General features: G+C 43.9%; 2 long non-coding RNA genes across 3 annotated transcripts in view; one reads left to right on the top strand and one right to left on the bottom strand.

Moving 5' to 3' along the window:
* Positions 1 to 20726, bottom strand: part of LOC114594217 (uncharacterized) — a 76595-nt gene extending 55869 nt beyond the window's left edge. For both annotated transcript variants that reach the window (XR_013392228.1, XR_003705909.2), the window contains exon 1: positions 20520 to 20726. This is a non-coding gene — a long non-coding RNA (uncharacterized LOC114594217). The remainder of the gene's footprint in view (positions 1 to 20519) is intronic.
* On the top strand, positions 18507 to 19684 carry LOC144327255 (uncharacterized). The gene is made up of 2 exons (XR_013392227.1): positions 18507 to 19064; positions 19095 to 19684. It is a non-coding gene; the product is annotated as an uncharacterized LOC144327255 (long non-coding RNA).
* Positions 20727 to 21139: the final 413 nt, after the last annotated feature.

The raw sequence follows: 21139 nt of genomic DNA, 5'->3' as shown, positions 1-21139 counted from the left end.
GACTAGGAACAACATGATATAAGCAGTACCAGTTTACATGTGAAGTCCTTCATCAACCTAGCCAAAGCAAGAAAGAAACATACCTTCGTAGTCCCCTTACTGGACTGGGCAATAGATGCATGATATGATCAGAAAAGGGACATGTTTTGGTAATACCAAATTCAATGCTACCATAAATCCATGTCATAGATGACTAGCCATCAGTCTCTAGTATAGTCAAGTGCACATGCTTTGAGACAACAACGAAAACATGGCCCTGGAGTGGTTTCCACCCAATCAGGGCTCAAATCACATAATGCAACCCTGGCTAGGCAACCACGTTTCTGCCTTGTAACAAAGTTTCTTATAATTATAAAATGATGAAAAATGGGCTTTGATAGGTAAGGCAAGTCTTTCTCCCAGGACTGGTGGGACAAAGCCTTCCACGAGGCTTGGTGAGGCAGCAGACTCAGGCGGCAGGCTCTGGATAAATCACTGTTTGCTACCTCCTGTTCTTGCCACCCCCTGCCACCACTACTCTCTACTGCTAACTCCTTCGACTCCTTTTCCACTGCCACCGATTCCTGTGGCCTTCAGGGCCCGGTGGAGGAGGAGGCAGCTGGGGAAAGAAGAGTCTGTGGCGGAGGATTCAGTGGCAGTCGCCATGGGCAGGAGGCATTTTCTGTTTTGCCTTAAGCAGCAAAACATCCTGGGTTGGCTCTGCATTCTCCTTCATTCACACCCCACCACGCCCACCCCTGAAAAGAGAACCTGTATTTTAAAGGCTTCCTTTTCTTGGCTGCGGTGGCACCTCCAGTGGTGGTGGCAGCAGTGACAGAAGAGTGCAGGGACCCCAGCCCTTTTCCTGATGCTACATTTTTATATAAATCAGTGACATTTGTGTAACCATTTTGAAATGGCGGCTGGTGGCTGGGGTGAGCTTTAAGGAGGTTTGGGACAAGCTGTAAAGAGAGGGGGAGAGGGAGGTTAGCCAGATATGAAGAGAGGGAGGTTGGCAGCTGGGAGGAGCTGGCAGTAAAAGGTAAAGGTAAAGGGACCCCTGACCATTAGGTCAAGTCATGACCGACTCTGGGGTTGCGGCGCTCATCTCGCTTTATTGGCCAAGGGAGCTGGCGTACAGCTTCTGGGTCATGTGGCCAGCATGACTAAGCCGCTTCTGGCGAACCAGAGCAGCGAAAGGAAATGCCGTTTACCTTCCCGCTGGAGCAGTATTTATTTATCTACTTGCACTTTGACGTGCTTTCGAACTGCTAGGTTGGCAGGAGCAGGGACCGAGCAACGGGAGCTCACCCCGTTGTGGGGATTCAAACCGCCAACCTTCTGATCGGCAAGTCCTAGGCTCTGTGGTTTAACCCACAGCGCCACCCTGCTGGTAAATAAATATGATCATCATTAAAAGGAAAAGTCACTAGAATAAGTTTAGGCATCATTTTTCAAAACACAGGATCTGCATTCAGGGCTTATTCCACAATCATTCCTGTTACACTTTAAAACAACAGTAAGAAGTGTTGTTTAGTGTGGGAGAAACAGCAGAGTTGTGAATTGCTTTCTTGAATGGAAAAGCACCAGAAGCAAGTGGTGAGGTTTATGTGGCTTCCTCCACGGAACATAGGCAGCAGCAAGTTGCTGAAGTAAAAGAAAATGTTTTCTTTTTTGCCATATTTTACTCTTTAGAGAAGCTGTGGAGGAATTGGAGAGCTAACCCTCTGAAATGTGAACTCCTTTACCTGACTCATTCTCCTGGGGATCTGCATTTCAAAACGATGCTGGGGAATGAAATGCAGTCTTTATCATTGTTCAAAATGTGGTAGTGAAGCCCTGAGTGACGTTAATGCCTGCAGAAATCTCCCAATATCTTTGTCTGCAGGTGGCCAGCTACTCAAATACATCAGGGCCGGCTGAAAACACACTCCTGACCTCAAAAGCCAGGGGGGCACCAAAGGATCCTTTGCTGGTAATCAAAGGAAATGCAACACTGATTAATTCCTCCTCCTGATGGACAGCACAGCAGCCTTGGTACCTGCATGAAGTAATAAAGTCCAACTGCCTGCTCCTTAAAATGGGTGACATGTTTAAGCGTTCACAGATAATCAAATAAAATTTCTTTACAATTCCTTCAAACTCATATCATAACTGCCTCTAAATATTAATACTGTATTTCTGGATTTTAGTTCACTTTAGGTGACTACCCTGATTTTATTTTTAAGTTTCTATGGTTCATCAGGTTGTTATGAAAATCTCCTTTCCATTTCTATAAATGTTTCGGTCTCTTTATGACTTCCTTTCTGTAGCTTGTCTGACTTCAAATATTTAGTGGCTGAATAAAATGGTTATTTCCCCCTTACTTCTCCAAAGCGCATGCAAGCAACAAACCCTTTACATTAGTAAATGTTCCCAGGAGAAAATCTTGTTTGAACAGTATTTAAATCACATATTTTAATGGTTTGTTTTATTTTATTTTACAGAACATAGATCTAAAGCATAAACTTTTACAGATACAGTGTTACCTCCGGTTACAAACTTTATTTTTCTGGAGGTCTGTTCTTAAGCCGAAACTGTTCTTAACATTTTTTTGCTAATGGGACCTCCTGCTGCTGCCATGCTGCTGGTGGGCGATTTCCGTTCTCATCCTGGGGCAAAGTTCGCAACTAGGGGCATCTACTTCCGGGTTAGTGAAGCTCATTACCTGAAGCATTCGTAAGGAGGACGGTACGTAACCCGAGTTACATATAATGCACAAAAGTAAGCCTGCTAGAGGTGTTAGGACTGCATTAAAAAAAAAAAATCTATTTCATTACAAAACTCAGTGCATATCCTGACGGCCATTGTTATCCATAAACAGCCATAAACAGAACCGTGTCCCTGCACAGTGCACTAATGTTGCATCATGAGTCTTGAATCCACCCAGATGTTGTATAAGAACTGCTCTGGATATGACCCCTCTCCCATTTTGCCCACGGAAATATGTATGTTACTTTCACATGACATTAAATACCTCTTCAGAGGGGTGTTTATATATATATATATATATATATATATATATATATATATATATATACACACACACACACACACACACACACACACACACACACATATATACACACATACAAATTGCATCAGGTGCTGGGGTTGATGACCAGGGGGATCAAAGCTGGCAAGAAGGGGAATTTAACTGTTTTCTTCCCTACAGTGATTCTGAGGAAAACGCCACATCTAAAGAAGGCCGTTGAATTTTTCCCCAACCCAGAAGATCAGGCTAACAGATTACTAACATGTGCTCTATCTAGAAGGGACATTTGAAAACTTCCTAGAAACTGTAGCACATCCAGAATGCTGCTGTCTGTCACCTGATTAGGGGGGGGGGGTCAAGATTTGGGGAATATAACACCAGTTTTGACTCAGCTAACCTGGCTGCCTGAATGTTTTCAAGGCCACCTTAAAGTATCAGTGCTTAAAACCTTGAACAACATTGTCCCATCTCTCATTCTTTGAGAACTGCTGATGAGGCCATGTTCAGGTTGCACTACATTTTGCACCCAGGTGAAGTTATCTAGACTATGGAGCAGTGCCTTATCTGTCGTGGAACCTATACCCTTGAACAAACCAAGGACGGCCTCTATGGCCAGCCATCACCCTAACTGGCTTTATTACCAGATGCAGATCTTTGGGTTAAGGAAGATATTTCTTATATTTAACAGGTTCACAAGTCGAGTGAGGGTTGACTAGCTGTTAACATTTTATTGCTGCATATTCCTGATGGGTGCATTGTTGCCAAATGTTTCATTGTGGTATTATGGATTATATAATGTATTCTTATTTATATGCATTGCCTTCTACCTAAAGGTGCCACTGGTTGATTTATGCATATCTTTAAAATCAACCTCGCCATTATGCTCCGATGTAAAGGCACATCTGCTTTAATAAGTCCTTTACCCTCTTGGTAATGGAAAGCTGTTTGTGCAGATTGCTTAGTCAGTGCTGTATATTGCACTGTGATTCATGTAAGCAGTGTACACACCACGCCGAATTCATTCACTTTGATGGCTTCTGTGATGAGACTCCACTGCAAATGCAATGAGGAAATGGTGTAGGTAAAGGGATTGCACACCAGTTTGAAATGGAGGTTGGAGCTTACAGATGAGCTGAGATGTAAGAATGGCATGCATAAGAAATGGAAGAATGGAGGAATCACGAAGGAGGAGTGTGTTCCGAGTAGCCAAAAGTTGTAGGAAGGAGGTCAGGCTGGTCAAAGCTCAGAATGAGCTCAGGCTTGCTAGAGAGGTTAAAAAATAATAATAAATGTTTCTTTGGCTATGTCTGGAGCAAGAAGAACAAGTGAGTAGTAGGTCCTCTGCGTGGAGAAGATGGGGCAGAGTGTTGGGTGACAGAGAGAAGGTGGAGCTGCTCAACACTTTCTTTGCCTCTTTGCCCATCCTGGGGATAACAGAATAAACAGTGCAAGGAGGCAGCTGCAGCCCAAGCTAAGAAAAGAGGTGATAAGGGAACACCTAGCTATTTTAAATGAAGCCAAACCTCTGGACAGTGATTGTTTCCTGCAGTTGGAATTATGGGTGTTGTACAATTCCTGAAACCTTTAATCCCCCCCTTAATATCCGAATTTAAATTTCATTTTTTTGTGGTTTTTTTTAAAAAAGTATATTGTATATTTCAGCAAAGCAGCTTGTAAAACTCTGGATCCTTGGGGGGGGGGGAGCGGGAGCCAAGGAGCACACAAATGAATTATGAATTGAATAGTAAACAGAACTGTAATAGAATCAGTTCCTTTTTTAGGAGAGGTGAACTGGAACTAATTCCTTTATGGAAGGTGTAACTTGTACTAATTGCTTTTTAAAATGAACTTTCCATGCACTAGCTATAACCGAGTAGCTAAAATGCATGCTTTGCATGCAAAAGATGTTCGACCCCTGGCATCTCCAAGAACTTTGGGGCTGGAAGCAGCTCCTGTCTGAAACTCTAGAGAGAGCCACTGGCATTCAGTGTCAAAAATACTTGAGCTATATGGACCGATGATTTAATTGGTATAAGGCAGAGACCTGTCTTCCTTAGTGAAACTGATGGGGCAGCCCCTGTGACATTTGCTTGACCAATGAGGTTCAAGGCAACCACTGTTTTAGGCACAACCAATATGTGTGCAATTGGGCACACATACACAGTGTCAAACCTGGAAGTGACCCGGAAATGTCATAAAAAGGGCATCACTAAAAGGGCGGAACAGGGGCAGGGTGGGGGCAGAATGGGGTGTTTCAATTGCACACGGTTTCACACAAATGCACAATGACCTGGAATGCAAGCCCCACACAAATCAGGAATTGCCTGTAGTTGCATATATTGATTCAACATGGATTTGCAAGACCTCCCATTAACTATAATGGAATTTGCTCATTCCCTAAAATTTGTTTCTTCAGTGCTGGTAATGGGGAAACCATAGTGACCCAGAAACCAGAATTAGAAAGTTAAGCTGTTAACTTAAGCTCTGACTCCAGGAAATTAAAAATGAGAGTTTATAAAGGTATTTAAATGACATTTTTATTGGTTTAATATTCTAATAGAGATTAAATTGCATTAGCAACCTGCAGCAAGCATATTAATAGGCAACTTCAACAATCAGCCAGGATCGCACAGCATCAACCTCAGCAGAAATGACAGGCTAATAAGTGCACCACCACACAGGGCTGGCAATTTCCGCAGAGCAGAAAACCCGACCTGGAGCATTTGTGTCACTTTGCACCTGTATGGGTAGGCAAGGAAACCACTGGAAATAGCATTTGATAATGATCAAGTATTTCTTCTAAAGGAGGAATGCATTAGGCACAATTAATAAACTGTAGGAGATTATGTTCTCTAGCCTTCATCATAAATCTATCAAAAAGTAATGTTTTCCCACATTATATATACATCTAAAGCAACTCCTTCATATCTATGTGTGTGACACACACAGTAAGTCAAATACACAAGGCCCTTTCAAACATCACATCACATGCACACATACCTATGGTGTAGGTATCCTCTTCAGATATTCACCCTGAAACATGACCCTTGTCTCCAATGGCCCAAGTGTGTCCACTGTATCTCCACCCTTCCTATGCTAAGTGGGGAGATCTGAGGAGGAGAACATCCTAGAACACACTTAGAAGACACATTGAGACCAGGAACTCTGATAATGCAGACTCACCAGTCATGGGGAGGCATTTAAAAGCATTTAGCCAAATCAACCAAGTAGCTCCCTTTAGACCACGCATGCCCAAACTTGGCTCTCCAGCTGTTTTGGGACTACAACTCCCATCATCCCTAGCCAACAGGGAATTATAGTCCCAAAACAGCTGGAGGGCCAAGTTTGGTCATGTTGCACTAAACGTTTGAGATTGGGGAGTGGCAGAGGCAGTGCATGGGGGAGCATGAGGGTGGGGTCAGTGCACATGTGCTTGGTCCCCTACATATTTTCTGGCCTTGTGTATTTAGGCATAACGTGGGGAGAGGTATTGTTTCCTGAATTGTGAAGCAAGGCTGGAAACTATTGTATGGGAAAAGCAAACATTTTATTATACTTTAGGAGTGAAGCAATGTGGCCAGCTGGAGAGAGGGAGCAGGACAGAAGAAACTGAAAAGGTCAATCAACATGAAGGACACTTGTCCTAATCTATTTCTGATTGTTCCTTCGTGCCCAACTCTAAAAGAAGTCTTACCCTCACAGACAAGCACACCTTGTTTACATGTGTACAGTATATTCAGACTTAAAGTGTGTTCATGAACATCCGAAATCATATAGTTCTGCCCTTTGTAACCTTGAAAAAGGTAAAAATAAATCACCAAGGAACAAATATCTTATGTTAAAAAGCAAAGCTGTCAGAGGCATATAAAACCTAATTTGCTTTATAGGTTCTGGTGAGAGATTTGCTAAAAAATAAAGGGCTTTCTTAGTCCAGGTATGCATTAGGAGGAATAATTTCCTTCATGGCAGTAGCATTTTTCCATTTGTCTTAACAATACTATCTCATCTATTTCAGCAGCAGGGAGTAATTCTGCAATATTTTCACCTTGACAGTGTAAGGTACTATTGGCTCATTTTCAGGACATAATACTTTTTAGGATCACTTTCACTATCAAATCAGAGATTTGTTGTATTGTGGTGCCCTGTATTTGGACCTGGAAAATAGTTGTTATTATTATTAAGAAGTCATGGCAGTGCATGTAACAGATACCAAAGAAAGCATCTTCCATGCTATTTAATCCAGTTTTACAGATGCCTGATTTAGTATTTCCACACTACAGTGTAGCCAATCATAATTTCAAAAACCTCTACGTCATTTTATATTTGTCCTTGCTTTTCTTTGTGTGAGCCAGAGCATACATTTTGCTTTTCTGATGGTGTTATCATGCCAAATAAGCTATCTTTAATTAGATATTTTATTATTCTTCCAAAAGCAAGATTTGGGAATGGGCTATTGCATCTAGTAAAAGTTATTCCCCTTAAATTCTAATGTTCTACACCCTCTCTCCCTTTTCTGCCTGTTTGGTTGAACCTGCACTGACTGGAGTCCAAAGGCTTTTACATACACAGTTTCTCTTAACAGTGACTTTTGCATACCACTCCTGTAATGCCAATTGGAGGTGTAGTGTTTGTTAGATATACTAAACAGACTGTTGGGGAAAGCCTTTGCGTGGACTTAGTCTAGCACAGTTGGTGATGGTGGCAACCATCCTTTTGGGGGCAAAGGGAAGTCAAATGTATTCAACTGTTGAAAATGTTACATAAATGCTGCAAACCAGCACCATATTCCTGAACCAAAATTTAAGCCTTAACCAGAAAGTGTGTGCTTCTTCCATGAATGGGGTCCATAAGCTCTCACTAACTTTTACCAAAAGCTCTGGTACCTGGATTTGGTAATAGGAAGAGTCTGCTACTGCATAACATCTGGGCTATTGTCACAGGTTTGTGTGGAAACGTGTGCCAGATATTTCAATTCTCCATCGTAAGCTCTGTATAACAGTAATTCCTCCCAGACTTGCCCATAGCATCATCTTCATGCCTTTTAAGTGGCTGCAAGATTTAGCAGACTGTCCTCACTTTACTCCTATGGAATACAGTAAATGTTTTGTTTAGCACATCACTGTGGGTGGGTGTGGATATAGGCGTTTAGCAGCTTTAATACATCTTTTCTATATACTCAAAGTGGTTCACAATAAATAATGACAAAACAAGAAAAACAGAAAGACGTCAATATATTGTCACTCGCAGTATCTCCCTATAAAAGACCATTCAAGACAGTTGTATAATAAATGCACCATAAAAAATGCACTTTATTAGTAAGCACTTAGTCCAGGGTGCTCAGTGCAGTGTACATTATTTCCTTCCTCTCTACGTGAGCCTCACAACAACACTGTAAAGGAGGTTACATTGGGAGATGGTGACTGGCCCAGTCACCTAGTGAGCTTCATGGCTGAGGCAAGATTTGAGCTTGGGTCTCTGGTCTAAGTCTAACAACCTAACCATTACATCACACTGGTTTCAGTCATACTAGTCACTCATAATACTACTGCTCTGATACTTTCCCGTTCATGTATGTGAATCTGGTGATGATGTTCTTTCTGTCCTATTTTTAAACATTAATTAAGGCGGCAACCCATGTCCAAAGTATGTACCAGTTTATTCAGTGGTGCTTACTTCCAGGTAAGTGGGGTTAGGATTGCTGCATAAGCTACGAACTTATCAACAGTGAAGACTGCACAAACCAGTCTCACAGCAAAGTGAACTGGAGAAAATGTCTAGCTGCAGTTCTCATTATTTTCTAACCTTCTCCCAGTTGCAAACTTCTGTCCTTCTTCGCTGGGTTAGATTTGCAACCTGCCTGGTCAACAAGCAATGAATTATCAATATAGTTGCATCTGGCCACAAAAAGGAAACACAGAAAGTTTGTTGGAGGGGGAGGTCCCTTCCGATAAAAGTAATTGGCCATAAACTCGTACTTGGATGCCCATAACTTCCTGCAGCTGCAGATGATGACTGTTAAATACACAAAAGCTAATGTAGCAAGTCACACCCCATAAAATCTAGTTATGGTTATGTATCAAAATGATGAGACGCTTGTAAATTTCAGGTGCACCTGCACAGCTGTTTAAGACAGATTCTTCACTAACATTCAGGGCATGTTCGAGTAGCTGGCAGTAGTTTAGCCATCTATGGGAAAATATAAATAATCTCATGCAATGAGATGTAGGCTGTAGCCTTGGACACCTTTACCAGGGAGTAAGTCCCACTGAACTCAGCATGGATAACTGTTCCAAATAGACATGTAGAGTTGTTGCACAGCAAGGTACCTTAGGTGAATTTGAAGGCAGTTTCTATGGAGAAATCAGGAGGGATACAGTACAGTGCCACAGAAAACGACAGCCTTGTTAATGCTTATAGGATAAGCTATCCCTGGATGAGAGAAATAAATTGAGGGAGATGGAGGTGGGGGGAGGGCGCTTTTAGCAAGGGAAAGTGGCACTGAAACAAGAGGCCAAAACGACAGTCACCAGATTAAAATATAGATAATATAGTCAGAAGCAATGCAGGCAGGCTGGTCAGGGGTGTGTGAAGGGAAACTGGAGAGGCAAAAGGTCTGATTCAGTCTAAGGTGGCTTCCTGTGTTCCTACTGGCCATGCTGGTCGATTGGGGCTAATGAGAGTCCAACAACATTTGCAAGGCACAAATTGACTATCCAGGATCTTTTACTTAAATTCTAATGCACAGGTATTCAGTAAAGCCATGCCACTTTTCTACAACCTCTGTAAGATTGGTGTAACAGTGCAGCCGGGGTTGGCAGAGGGTAATGAAGCTCCCTTATCTCACCCACCATCCTATCACTTTCATTATGACAATGAACCAGTCAGCAAAGCAGAACTGGTTTGCCATAAAATCTGTCCAAGAGGAAAAAAAATGTGTAGAGTGCAAATGCTGCATAAGCTTCATCATATCCCTCTCCAAATTAAATTTCCAGCAATGCTTACAGGAGAGAAGATTAATTAAGGGTATGGCAGGAAGTGGTGAAAGTTCAGGTGAGCTTTAAAAAAAAACCATTCAAGTTAATGGTGTTTGCAACTTATCTAAGTTACTGATAATGATTTTCCTGTTAATCTAGTTTGTTCAGAAATCAATTTTTTCCTTAAATGTGATTCTGCAGGGATAAACTTTCTTTTATCTTGTTTACGGCAACATGGACACTCCCAGGAGAGCTGCAAGGGATCAATCATTTTTCACTCCGATCCTTCTAATCCCAAAACTCAATGTTCTTCACTGATTTTTGAATGATGGCTTCAGACATTCCCTAGAGCACAGCCCTTTTGTTAGGCTGAAGCGAATGCTGCCTGTTAGGCAGGAGAAGCCAAATACAAATAAAGAGCAATTAAAGCATTGATTGAAGAACATGATTAGTGCTTTTCAAAGTCTGTCCTATTTCTGTGTCTGTGGTGGTTCTGCTTCTTCGGGGAGCGATAGATACATGCTTCTCCGTTTTTCTTAGGTCACAAGAATGCTTCTTGACCAGATGTGGTCAGACAACTGGGCTTTGATTAGGGTGGCTATGTGAAAAGAAGGGCAGGACTCAAGAGCATTAAATAGTTGAGTGGAAAAGGGAATTTCACCAGGTGCAGCTTGCCATCTGCTGAAATCCCGTCCTCTACAGAACTATTCAACGTGCATGAGTCTTGTCCTCTTTTTCACATAGGCTTCCTAGCCACAGCAGCTGTGTAAAAATACCATGTGCTTCCACAAGAATCTGCCCCACCCCACCCCACGGCAATTGTAGGGAAGCTTGTTCCACAGTCTGCTACCCTGTTGGGTGTGGAGGGTAAGGATTTTGAATAAGGCCTTATCAGTGCTACTCAGATTGTGGAGAGTGAGGGTGTGGAACAAAACCTACACAACCGTGGTGTCCAGATGCTCTGCTCTGGGAGATCCTGCATACCACAATTTTAGGTGCCTTTCAGTAGCAGGCCATTTTTGTGGAGACATACATTATATGGAAACACTAATATGACTGCCCCAGTTTGTTGAACTGGCTGGCTTTTTTGTTTTTGTTTCTGCTGCTGGTAGTGATCGATGGTGTTTTAACTGTTTTAATGGATTGATCACTTTGTACCTAATTTTTTAGTTGCCCTACGCATCTCATTAGGAGTGGAAGTTTTAGGGTGAATACATTTTCATAAATAATAGAAGAAACTATTTTTCCAGATGCAACTCATCATGGGGATTGCTGACAGAAAGAGGTCAAGAGTAGACTTGTAAGATGGTAGTACTGTAAACCGTTACTGAAAAGTTTCTAATACAGCATCTCTGGTAGTGGCAGCAATGTCTTGTGTTGGTTCCTGGCTGACTATCCAAGCAAAGTAGGCAGTCTTAGTTTGGAAATCAGCGACCCAATCCAGCTTGGAAGAGCCAGTTAGCAACCTAATGTGTGTGTATCCCAGGCTATAAGAAATCATGGGCAGGTTAGGCTTTGCCTGTTTTATAATATTGTATTTGGCAGCAGAAAATTGCACAACTACTCAAGGTATTTTTTAAAAAAAAAACATTTTCTCAAATTTCACATGTAGAGGTAAAGCAACTGCTGGTGAATGCATTGTAATATATTCAGTTTAAAATCCCAAGCAACTAGACTACAGTATTTACATTCTTCTCCAACAATAGGACTAACAGCAGACCAACAGTGTTGGAACCAAGAAGAATAATATCCCTGCCATCACATCTTTATACTGAGAAAGGCTATAACTGTTCCATCTGTTACACAGCTGCACATAGGGGCCTCACCAGAGAAATAAAAAGTGGGCCCATCCCATACTCACAGCTTGCTTTTCTTCTGCCCTGCCCTGTTATAAGCAACTACATTTTCTAAGTGTAAAGGCATAACCAAATATAGGTCTTGGCCATGTTTTTGAATGACTTCCTTTAGAGTAGTCTGAAGAGGTAAGAAAAGCAGGTACAACAGGAGAAAGTGAGCATACTTTAATCTTGCCAGGGCTGGAGATCTTTGCCCCACTGCAGACTTCTGCCACTTACTACTGAAATATACAGTGGTACCTCGGGTTAAGTACTTAATTTGTTCCGGAGGTCTGTTCTTAACCTGAAACTGTTCTTAACCTGAGGTACCACTTTAGCTAATGGGGCCTCCCGCTGCCACGCGATTTCTGTTCTCATCCTGAAGTTCTTAACCTGAGGTACTACTTCCAGGTTAGCGGAGTCTGTAACCTGAAGCGTCTGTAACCAGAAGCGTTTGTAACCCGAGGTACCACTGTACTGCTTGTCTCCAAGTTATAAAAATTGTTATTAATCACATCAGTTACCATCTTTGCTCCAACTCTGAAGTAGGCTAGGCAGAAACTCTTGCTTAGGCTGGATGTAGACACATCAAAGAAGTGTTTCAGTTAAACGAGTTGTAAACTTTGTATGAGAAATTGGATTGGCAAAAACAGAACTCCACAACGCCATCTGGTGTCACAGTGTTATAATGCATATTCAATGCATATAAAGTGCTTTTTCTTTGCCCATGTAGCCGAATCCTTAGGGTGGTCTGGGTATAAAACACGCACACACCACTTTTTGGAGTGAGGGCTATTGAACACACTGAGCTTTGTTCAAAGTAAATATGCAGGGGATTAAATTCAAAACACTGAAATGCAGCCTTCATTAGCTGGTGGTAGTGGTTGTTTTTCATATGTCAGAGAAACTAAGAAGAAAGGTATAAAGCTCACAACACCCAAAGAAATGCAGTCCCTATGCATACAAACTGTTGTTATGGGTCTCAAACTTTCTACCCACAGGGCCCATTTAAGAGAGATGAAAATTACTGAGGACCAGAAGTCACAAAATGGTGGCAGATGCAGACAAGCATTCCACATAATCAACAGATGATTACTAATATAACCTTCTACCGATAGTCAATCCATTGTTGCAGACGGCCAAAGCATTTTCCTTCCGGCAAGTTGCTCTATAGTTCTAAAGGGAGATGGGAAAGGTTTCTCTCAATTAAAGGGAGATGGGAAAGGTTTCTCTCAATATTTTCTAAGCTCTGTACTTTGTGAATACTATCTGCAGTAAATTCCTAAGTAAATCTCTGAGCTAATCTTACTTCTGCAAATTTCGGCCAGACAGTTAGCAAAGACAGCAGTTTCTTGCTATTTCTAATCAGACAGGTCAGGAGGTCGTTTCCTGCCTAGTCAGCTAGCAAGAAACCGCTGCTGTTAGCAGTAACTAACCAGACCTACTAAATTTGGCGGGCAGGTCAAAAGTTCATTTCCTACCCAGCTGCTTAAAGAGGCCCCTTTTCCTGCCTTATGCTTACTAATGCAAAGATGAAGACACGTGTACGAAGGAAAGGGGAAGAAATGCTTAGCTAGCAGAAAGACAGGAATGTTTAGCAAGCAATAAAATGTGTTTAGCAAGCAATATAGATGTGCTATGTAAGGGAATAATTTGAGAAGGTATGGGAGGGGGGAGAGTGTTCAGAAGAGTATAAGAAGTCTGTAGATGCGTATTTCTTTACAGCCAGTTTATTTTCAGGAGCTATCTAGCTGGCTGTCTCTGTGTACAGAATGTCTCTGTACACAGATTTCAATAAACTTTTTCTCCAAAGAAGATTTTGCTTTCCTGGTACTTTTGTTCCCTCCAAGGTCCGGGGATGGCGTGGCTGATGGATCCCTAGGTAAATAAGGCTTCATTTCTTTGGGGGCTCGTCCGGGATCAGCCCTCTCCCCAATACGGACCAGAGGGCCAGGCTCAACCAAGGTGAACAGCTCAGCAGCGTTTGCAGGCTTCAGCGCGCACCCCGCCTGTTTTGTGGGGGAAGCCGGCCACACTGTCCTGCAGTGGAGACATCTTGTTGAGGGAGAAAAACAAAGAGGACGGCGCCAAGGGGACAGGTCCGCAGCGGAAAACAGGTAAGCCCAAGGGAAAGGGCGTGGGCCCCCAAGGAAAAGGGGGGCGAGGTCTGATCAAGCCTCACCTGGTTGTGCAGAGGGCCACCAGGAAGGGGAAAAAGGGCGTGGCAGTGTTATGCCACCAGTAAGGTTTGGTAAAAAGGGGACTGGTTGTGCAGGAGAGTGCCACCAGCAAAAATTTGGAACAGAAGAGGGAGGGATATATATATATTGTGATTTTTTTGGTGTGTTTTGAGTATTGCATGCTGAAGTTATTTTGGTGTGTTTTGTGTATTGCATGCTGAAGTTATTTTGGTGTGTTTAGTGTGTTACATGTTGAAATTATATTGGTGTGTTTTGTATGTTGTATGTTGCATGTCAAGATACTCTAGTGACTGAATTGTTAAGTGTGGGCCAGGGCTTAGCGTTCCCCTTGGGTGATTGCAGGGTTGTGCATTTTCTGGCAGGTCTGTTGTGTGAGAGAATTTTTACTGTGAATAATAGCGAAGTATCTGGAAGAAATGGGTTCTGGCCAAAGTAAAAGTACCCCTTTGAAATGCTTTTGGGGATTCAAGCTGATGAGAGGGGAAGATGAGGACATTGTGAATTAGATTGGCCCACCCAAAAGAACAAATTGGCCGTCCACCGGGACCCTTGAGTTGCAACTCATTAATCCATTATATCAGAACATTTTGAATGTCCACCCTGATCAAATCCCCTACATTTCCACATGGAAGACCAATGTGGAAAAGAACCCCCCCCCTTGGCTGAAGTCATGCTGCCAAAAAGTCTCAGGCAGCCGTATTTGCTCAGTCAGGAAGACAGGAGGACAACCCCCCAGTCCTCCAGGATTCAGAGAGGGAAGAAGATAAAGTTTTAATGCCCCCACCGCCTTATGCCCCGGCAACAGCCCTGGCACCACCCCCGCCACAGGGAACAGATGGCCCAGCCCCCAATCCCGTGGACAATGCATTGTTAAGACCTGGGCGAAGATGGAGAAAGGGAGGAACGAGAAGAGGATGATGAGGATGAGGCATTTGTAGGAAGATTGATTAAGTTGACAAGTGATGGAAAGATATGAACAGAGGAACAGGCAGAACGTTTGAGAAAGTATGTGGAACTTTATGAGAAGTGGACGTCAGTCCCCATATGTTAAAAACAGCGGGATGTATAGGGGAACAGAGAAGAAAGTGGCAGAAGGAGTGGGGAAGGCAGTGAAAAGAGTGACCCTCCATAGGGCACATAAAGCACAGGAGAAGGGCGCGGCCAGAGTGATGCCTCTCCATAGAGTGTATGACCCTCCGGCCCCCGCGGGACCTAATGGGGTGGTGCCCAATAGAACTCATACAGTTCAACATGTCCCCTTCTCTAGTGCAGATGTTTGTAATTGGAAGAACCAAAACCCTTCATTTGAAGAAAACCCTGCCAAAACAATTAAGCTGTTTGAGGGAATTTTTTTTAAAACATACAACCCCACTTTTTATGATGTGTAATATTTGATGGATGCCCTGCTAACTACAGAAGAGGCTAGGCGAATTCATGCTGAAGCCCGAGCACACATGAGAGCGCAGGGGGCAGGAGATCAAGCTGTTGCAGCAGGATATCCTGAAACTACACCGAATTGGGATTATCAGACCATTGAAGGGCAAAATACCCTCACCACTTATCGCCAGAATGTCTTAAATGGCATGAGGAGGGCAGCCAGAAAACTCACCAACTTCGTGGAGGCCAGAGAAATAGTACAAGGGACAGAGGAGGCCCCTGGAGCCTACTTAAAGAGGCTGAAGGAAGCCTACCGCCAGTGTACCCCCGTGGACCCAGATGAGGCTGCCAACGCCCTAATTTTCAAAGCGGCCTTTTGTAGCCCAGGCAGCGCCCGATATTTGCCGAAAAATCCAGATGGGCCACACCCTGAAATGGATGTTAGAAGTAGCCCAAACCACTTATAATCAGAGGGAAAAAGAGACCCAGAAGAAAAAAGGAGAAGTACCAGGCAGAGAAGTTGATGGCCCTGAAGACGGGAAGTCCACCGTTAGGAGAAGAAGAGGAGGGCAAGGCTGCTTAGAAAAGAGCAACAGCATGCCTTCAAGGATTTGAAAAAGGCATTGCAGCAAGCACCAGCGCTGGGCATCCCAAATCCTGAGAAGCCTTTCTCCCTGTTTGTGGATGAAGACCAGGGAACAGCAAAGGGAGTGCTATGCCAAAAATTGGGAAGCTGGCAGCAGCCCGTGGCATACCTATCTGAGCGCCTGACGCCTACAGAACAAGGTTTACCGCCATGCATGAGAGCAGTTGTGGCAGTAGCTACCCTACTGAACAAAGCAGACAAATTTACTTTTGGCCAAGACACTGTTTGTGTGACTCCGCATGCAGTCCCAGCACTGCTTGACATGAAGGGTACCTATTTCCTCTCCCAAGCGAAGATGAGAAAGTGCCAGATGCTATTGTTGCACCCGCGTTTGAAGTTCCAGGTTACCACCGCCCTCAACCCAGCTGCCCTATTACCGGTAGGAGTAGGTGAGGAGCCCACGCATGACTGCATTGAAGTAATGGATGAGGTGTACTCTAGCAGACCTGACCTTAAAGATGAAGCAGACCCCTAGTGGCCATCATGGTTTATGGATGGAAGCAGCTTCATTGAGGCTGGGCAGCGGAAAGCAGGCTATGCAGTGGTAGCCCTGGAAGACCAGGTGGTCGAAGCAAAGTCACTCCCGCCTGGAACATCGGCCCAGCTGGCAGAGCTAACTGCGCTTACCAGAGCCCTGAGCCTGGCAAAGGGACAGAAGATAAACATTTATACAGACTCTAAGTATGCATTCCTGACTTTACATGCCCATGGAGCCTTATGGAAAGAAAGAGGTTTGCTTACCTCCAGAGGAAGCCAGGTGGCCCACCCACAAGCCTTATTGAACCTTCTGGATGCTGTATGGGAGCCCGAGGCAGTGGCAGTTATCCATTGTTATGGACACAAGACTGGACCAGGAGAAGTGGCCAGAGGAAACCGATTGGCAGACAGAGTGGCCAAGGAAGCAGCCCAAGAACCGGCCCCCGCCTTGGTTATTGGAGCACTGGTCCCAGAAGAGATTTTAAGCACCACTGACAAGCCAGCTTACACGAAGCAGGAAATGGACACTGCAGACGCTCAGGAGTTGACGCTGTCCAAAGAGGGATGGTACCTTACCCCTGATGACAGGATATGGATTCCAGAGTCTCTTTCTCGGCAGATAATTCAGAGATACCATGATTCAACCCACATAGGACCAGATGCTACAACCAAGCAGCTGGAGAAATGCTTCTATATAGCCCACCTCTACCAACTGGCAGCCCAGATTTCCAGGAAATGCCTGCTATGTCAAAAGAATAATCCCAGAGCCGGACCACTGGCTCCCCCAGGGATTCAGCATAGTGGAACTGCACCTATGGAAGATCTTGTCGTGGACTTTACTGAATTACCCCGTTGTGGACTACACCGCTACCTGCTGGTGGCAGTGTGCACCTACACCGGAGGGCCGAAGCATGGCCAACATAGACTGAAAAGGCATTTGAAGTAACCAGGTGCCTGCTTAGGGAAATCATCCCTCGCTATGGATTGCCAAGGTCCATAGGATCTGACAATGGACCAGCATTTGTTCATGCAGTCCTACAGGGACTGGCAAAAGCGCTCTAGATCAACTGAAAGTTGCATACAGCATACAGACCCCAGAATCAGCTATCCAAGCTGACACAGGAAATTGGGTCTAATTGGGTGACAATGTTACCTCTGGCATTACTCAGGGTCCGCAGTCTCCCGTCAAAGCGAACCCACCTGTCACCTTTTGAAATTCTGTTTGGAAGACCAGTTCCATATGTTAGAATGTTAACTCCATATGCTAGCCAAGATGTGCAATTGAATAACTATGTACAGTCACTCTCCCAAGTTTTCTTTTGTCTCGACAGGTGGACCCAGGCTCGCAACCCCTGTGTGTTGGCTGCATCAGTTCGAGCCAGGTGATGAAGTGTGGGTAAACGATTGGGCACGGACGCAGCTACAACCGTGCTGGAACCTTATACCGTCCTGCTCTCCACACCCACCGCCGTGAAATTCGCCGGCATCACCCCTTGGGTCCACCACACCAGAGTGACCACTACAGATTGGACTGTGCAGTTAAATCCTGATTAACCCCTTCGGCTGACCATCTCCAGACCCTCCGCTGACGACCGCTCTGCTGATATCACACCGGGAGCTGATATCTCTATGCACAGCTGGAGAATTGGATGGGAGGGGCGCCCGCGGGCAGCGCTCCCAACGTACCTGTTCTACGAACTCACCCACCTGAGAATATCCTACCACAATATAGGGACAGAGCGAGACTTACAATAATTTGGGAAGAGGACCACCCCATTGGGCATTTGACTCCTCACCAGGCTAGAGTTTTAGCAGCAGTCTATTCTTGTGGGTGTGTTGCTTTTTATTTCTCACCAAACCCCCCTCCAGGAGGTGCTTCTCTTTCTCCCACTCATCGAAGTACCATACACCCAGTGGGCCTTAGAGGTAGTTACACACATACCCTTGAGTGACTGACACGATACCCACCATGACTGAGTATTTGTGGGAGGAAACGTAATCCATCTATACCTTTGATGATTCTCCTTTTCTTTTTAGTTGGAGAACCCACATGCGTATTGGCACAGCCAAGGAAAAGTCCCCCGACTTCCCTTGCCGACATTTCCTATTTGATGACTGAGTGGGGTGCCCATAACCCCTAAAAAGGTGGTTACAAATGGCTGAAATGGAGCATGTTGTTTCAACATTTCAGTCCATGGCGAGGCTATCCGTGATCTGGCAGCAAGCATTGAAAAGGTAGCATATGTCCCTGTACAAACCTGAGAGGGCTGGGATATGTCTTGGTTGGACGGCATCTTCCCAGGTGGATGGATGGGGAGGATATTTACTATGGTGATAGGCCCAATAATGCTTCTATTGCTTTTCTGCTTCTGTATACCCTGCTTGATGCAATGCTTGCAACATATGATGGAAAAGATGATGTCTCGCACAATGGATCTGTGTGTGATTGTTTTTATGAGAGAATATAGACCCCTACCCCAGAACGAATCTAAGTAATAGATTGTTCAAAAGAAGAGGAGGGAGTAAAGGGAGATGGGAAAGGTTTCTCTCAATTAAAGGGAGATGGGAAAGGTTTCTCTCAATATTTTCTAAGCTCTGTACTTTGTGAATACTATCTGCAGTAAATTCCTAAGTAAATCTCTGAGCTAATCTTACTTCTGCAAATTTCGGCCAGACAGTTAGCAAAGACAGCAGTTTCTTGCTATTTCTAATCAGACAGGTCAGGAGGTCGTTTCCTGCCTAGTCAGCTAGCAAGAAACCGCTGCTGTTAGCAGTAACTAACCAGACCTACTAAATTTGGCGGGCAGGTCAAAAGTTCATTTCCTACCCAGCTGCTTAAAGAGGCCCCTTTTCCTGCCTTATGCTTACTAATGCAAAGATGAAGACACGTGTACGAAGGAAAGGGGAAGAAATGCTTAGCTAGCAGAAAGACAGGAATGTTTAGCAAGCAATAAAATGTGTTTAGCAAGCAATATAGATGTGCTATGTAAGGGAATAATTTGAGAAGGTATGGGAGGGGGGAGAGTGTTCAGAAGAGTATAAGAAGTCTGTAGATGCGTATTTCTTTACAGCCAGTTTATTTTCAGGAGCTATCTAGCTGGCTGTCTCTGTGTACAGAATGTCTCTGTACACAGATTTCAATAAACTTTTTCTCCAAAGAAGATTTTGCTTTCCTGGTACTTTTGTTCCCTCCAAGGTCCGGGGATGGCGTGGCTGATGGATCCCTAGGTAAATAAGGCTTCAGTTCAACTACAGGGGAGGCAATATAAGCCAGTCTCTCCCTTCTGTACAGCTGATCCACTAACTCTAAAATTTCCTTTCCCTTGTTCTCTTCACAATCCTGCATGTATCAAAAAGCATTCTTCTCCTGTTCTCTTTTCACAGTCACATTGCAACATTCACTTCTTCCTCCTCCAACACATTATTTCTCTTATTTTTATTTTCTATTCCGAGTTTAAACAACAAAATAGCTCATTAAATTTCTAGCTCGATTTTTACTTTCCTTCAACCTTTCCTGTGGCCCTTTTGCTTCAGAGGAGGGAAACCTTTCTTTCCAACATCCCTACTGAAACTTCTCCATTTCCTGGCCACCTTTGCTCAGCTAAGACTTGTGGTGTTGACAGTGGAGCATCAAAAATCTGAGGCCCAGGTAAGGGTTGGGGCAGGCACTGTGGCCTACCTGAAAGGGGCTTGGCCTACAGTCTGAGAAACATTACTATTGATTACACAGCTCCATGCTGGAAAGATTGACCATACTCCAGTTACTTACACACAAAGAGACATATTCTTTCTGAAGAAAACATTCCCAGCCCCTTTTACAAATAATACTTGGTTGCTTACTTTTTGCATCTTCCTCTAAGGTTGCACGCATGGAGAACAAAGGGAATATCCTTGCCTCAGGCTTTCCTAACCTTTCAGTCTCTTTCCTTCTCCACTCCACTGTAGAAAATAAAACCTACATATAATATATATATATAAGAAAATAAATAGACTCACCGTTGCTGGTTTGGTAGCCTGTTTGCTCTAAAAGCGAGGGAACAAACTGATGGATCGATCCTGATTCAGAAGAGCAAGGTATTGCAAATGTATGCATGTGATTGGCCCACGTGAAAATACATATACAGTACTGGGTTGGTAAACAGATATTGAGAACTGCAGCCTATGCTCTGAAGTTTCTTAACAGGCCATGAGGGACTCTTCTGATTGCCAGGTGCAGCTGATAACATTCTGCTTAACCCTTTCCTAGCTTTATATGCCAGCATTGTTACTTTGCTTTTTAAAACAGCCGCCCCCCCAATGATGGGGGTAGGAACTGCTCTGCAAAGTGATTTGTAACTGGCTGTGATGTAGAGACAGCAGATTGTTTCTGCATCTCCTGTAGTGGCCAATGACAGAAAATTTATCAGACTTATAAACAAGTGAAAATGTGGTGGGGGGGAGTGTTTTTATATTCTAGAGATCAGAGAGCCTAATTAAGAATGTGGCTGCCAGGGACAGTGTTTACTGCAAAGAAAGCAGTGTGTACCAGCTTTTGGCCATCTATCTCATAAGGCCATCTCAACCCCGAACTCATTGAAATTCCAAAGGGCTTTGTGAATGAAGTAGGAAAATGGAAG

The sequence above is a fragment of the Podarcis muralis genome, chromosome 3, assembly GCF_964188315.1.
Source record: "Podarcis muralis chromosome 3, rPodMur119.hap1.1, whole genome shotgun sequence".
Lineage (NCBI taxonomy): Eukaryota > Metazoa > Chordata > Lepidosauria > Squamata > Lacertidae > Podarcis > Podarcis muralis.
This window is presented reverse-complemented; position numbering and strand designations above follow the sequence as displayed.